Genomic DNA, 4,183 nt, shown 5'->3' on the forward strand with positions numbered 1-4,183 from the left:
CTGCAATTTGCGTCTATAAGAAATGCTCCTAAAAAAAGCCGAGAATGATAAAAAGTTTCTCGGCATTTCCGTTTATGCCGAGAAAAATTAACCATTATTTAAATTTAATGATTTCCACTATAACATTTCTTTTCTTTTTCTTTTACATTATTATTATTTAGTAATAAATTTTCTCAAAAATATTTTTGAAATTGAATTCTAATGTAGTCATTGAAAAAAAAGAGTGAGAATTAGAAGATTTAAAAAAAAGTTGAGAGTCAAGACTGATTTCAAAAGAATTTGAAAGTTTTAAAAAATTTTAAAGTTTAAAGTTAAGACTGATTTAAAAATAAAAAATAAAATAATATACCATAAATAATAATATTACCTCCCAAAACATCAGTTTGGATAATTTATACATAATCCAAAACATTGCATCACTTTAGTATTAAATACCAAAACGACGTCGGTTTGGTGAATTTATTAAATATAATATATAAAATAAATATTATATATAAAGGGTATTAATCGCATCTACATACCCTAAAACTGCAATCTGCGTTTACATAATTAAGAATAGTAGATAGGGGCGATTAATATCTTCCCGCGTATCCATTCCTATATAATATAAACAAAAAAGTAAACAAGTATATACATGCAGGCCATGCTCGCCAGTGTAAAGACACATATTCAAAACACACGGAATTAAGGGATCGATGTTGATTTGGTCCGATGAGAGACATATAGAAGTACTGCCAGAACGCTTCGGCCATTTCAGCTTCAAACATATATCTATCAATGTTCTGTACGCGCGTTCATTCGGGAATTGGCAAAAACCTACAGTAGATCGAACTGCACTGTTCCATTAAACAAACTCATCAAATTTGGCTGCATGTTAATTTATTACTTGTTAAAGAATGGTTCACTCATTAAATAAAACCATATTTGAAGAGTTAGCAAGCCTTATGATCTTCTCCACGGAAGTTAAAACATAGACCCGTTCAGTGACTCGCCTCCATAAATAGTCGTCTTCCAATGCAACATTTCTCACCCCTGACCCCATAAGCAAGAATACACAACTAGCATACTCAAAGCTGGAGATAAGCTCAAAAATGATGAAAGGTGTTCCTAACTACATGGTAACCGTGCTCGTCTTTGCTTTGGCTTGCTCTCTTGCCTCTGCATATGACCCCAGTCCTCTGCAAGATTTCCGCGTTTCAATCAATGATTCTGCTTCTAGAGGTATGAAGTCATTTGAAGCATTTTTCCATAATATTGTATTTTTGCTCGATTCTTTTTATATAACCTGCTTTTCCTTCTCCATGCAGTACTTGCGAATGGAAAGTTCTGCAAGGACTCCAAGCTTGTCTCTGCCAATGATTTCTTCTTCTCCGGACTAAACATTCCCAGAGACACGTCAAATCCTCAATATGGACAAAATACTAGGCCTCAACACTTTAGGCATATCCTTGGCTCACATTGACTTTGCACCATACGGCCTAAATCCTCCACACATTCACACTCGTGGAACCGAGATCCTTGTAGTCCTAGAGGATACTATATTAGTTGGCTTTGTCACATCCAACACAGATAACCGTCTATTCACCAAAGTTCTTAACGCTGGAGACGTCTTTGTCCTCCCAATTGGTCTCATTCACTTCCAGTTTAATACTGGGCATACCAATGCCGTAGCCATTGCCGGTCTTAGCAGCGAAAATCCTGGGGTCATCACCATAGCAAATGCAGTCTTTGGATCTAATCCTCCAATCAATCTTGATGTTCTCGCCAAGGCCTTCCAACTAGACAGAAACGTGATTAATTATCTTCAGAAAAAGTTCTAGTGGGAAAATAATTAGAATGATATTTGTAATTGCCAATAATGAATCTTTAGATGGTTCAGATAGAGTTTGCCATTATTCCCTTCTTGTAACACCATATCAATAACTTTAATGAATCAAAATTATTTCTTATATGCTGTTTCTACTTTTTCTTTTTTTGTCACGAAGTGATAATTGAGGTAGAACAAGTGCACGATTAAAGTTAATTACATTTTGAATCCACATTGTTTGAGACATCACTTTTAACTTCTCTCGATACATGCCCTTCATATATTCTCTTTTGCATGTTTACAACTCACATAAAATAAGGAACTATAAATTTACATTGGTGCATATGATTTATATTTTAAACATTTCAGTTCACCAAATTATAACATGTGCACCATGTGTATTATTACTCACTAAGTCGTAGACTTACACTTGTATCTTTTCCACCTATGAAATATGTGTTGTTTCATAGTTGGGACTACCTTTAGATATTAGATTTGAGTTGAACCTCCAGGCAAATGCGGCTGATTAGCTTAGTGATATCGATCTGTTTAATGCTTGAGGACTTTTTGCAGGATATTGAAGACCGCTCATGATAATTAGTGCTTTTTGGTGATGTGGTATGTACGTTTAGCATTTGAGGCTCAATTATCTATTAAGGTTTAGTTTGAATCTTTTATACTGATGATATGTTTAGTATGATTTCTGTTGTTAGAATATTATATGTTTCCGCTGCATAGTATTCTGTTTTTGAGGAGTACTAGAGATACCTGAGTCTTATTCCTTATGGAGTGGGATTGGGAGGCGAACCGTAAAATTAATTACCAATTAATTAATTTCTCAGGCTACTACAACCGCCCCACAACCCAAATAACCACCAAGGATCTGAATGCACCCCTAGCAAGATGCAACACCCAACAACTGATTCCTCACCCTATGAGCTCAACTAATTGCTTGTCCACACCATGTGCCCATTTCTAAAAGATTTAGGGAGGGAACCTCAAATTGAGTAACTTATTTCTAAGAATCCCTTGAACCATGAAAATGAAGGGCAGAGATAATGGCCTATATAAAGAAAGAAAGGGTACCATTCACACAGGTATGTGCACTTTGCCTTAACAAGACTATGCTAAAATTCTCTCTTCATATACACCAACTCATGTGAGTATCGGAGTAGTCTCAGCGGATCCAGCCTCAACGAATCCCCATAACCTCTTAGTTTTCTTCCTTTGCAGTTTCCCTCTTTGAGAGAACGAGCAATTTCTCCTAAAATGTTCTACATGATCAAGTCTATTCTTTATATCTTAGCTGCAGCTTTCCTGTTAATGAATTATAAAACAGAAGCATATTGGAGTTAGATCTTTTGTTGTAAACGAAATGCACCAGAAACATTAAATTGCATGAATTTATTTCTCCCAAATACCTACAAACCATATATAAGTAAGTACTCTAACTCTTTAATGGGAAGTGTCTAATCATATTCTTCTTATTAAATTACTCGCAACAATTAAAAGGTTGATAAATTCTTTTCTCTTATATTTATCCTGTCTCACCGCATTTATTGTCACTACTCCTACTGTATTTCAATTAGTAGATTTCCACTTATCTTAATGATTCAAATTAATCATGAGTCCGAACAGTTAACAATTGAGTAATTTTTTTATTTTTTTATATATATATATATATATATATATATATATATATATATATATATATATATATATATATATATATATATATATATATATTGGGAGCGAAATTCGAACTAGTCACTTTTGCTTTATGAGGCGTGGTCTCCAGCCAATTGACTGAATTGAGCTACTCTCGAAAGACTTTGTAATTTTTATATTTGCACACGTAATCCATATGAGACTTTTTGTTGATCAAGTCGTCTTCAAATTGTTAATAACGAGTAATGCTTGTTGTAAACATTTTGTACACAATTTCTTTCTATTATTTTTTTTTAAAAAAAAATTATAAAGTCTATGGAGAGTAGCTCAATTCAGTTAATTGGCTGGAGACCACGCCTCATAAAGCAAAAGTGACTAGTTCGAATTTCGTTCCCAATATATATATAAAAAATATTTAAAAAAATAAAATTAAATGCTCGTAATTAGGTCAGGGTCAACCGGTTGTAATTATTGTTGATTGAACATCTAAAATATCCTTATTTCGCAGCTTAATATTTTAGCGAGATGCTTCTGCCATTTCAATTTCCAATATGTGCAAATCATGTCCTTAAGTGGCGGCCGGTTCACCCACTAAATAAAAAATCGATAACTTACCAAGTACAGGCTCCATCTCGTGAAAAACATGGACCGGTTCTTTGATTCCCGGCTATAAATAGACATGTTTCCACAAAACATATCTCACTCCTC

General features: G+C 34.0%; 1 pseudogene; it reads left to right on the plus strand.

Annotated features, from left to right (window-relative positions):
• The first annotated feature begins 1,094 nt into the window (after window positions 1-1,094).
• LOC133881016 (germin-like protein subfamily 1 member 7) lies at window positions 1,095-1,820 on the plus strand (annotated as a pseudogene).
• The last annotated feature ends 2,363 nt before the right edge of the window (window positions 1,821-4,183 follow it).

The sequence above is a fragment of the Alnus glutinosa genome, chromosome 11 (genome assembly GCF_958979055.1).
Source record: "Alnus glutinosa chromosome 11, dhAlnGlut1.1, whole genome shotgun sequence".
NCBI lineage: Eukaryota > Viridiplantae > Streptophyta > Magnoliopsida > Fagales > Betulaceae > Alnus > Alnus glutinosa.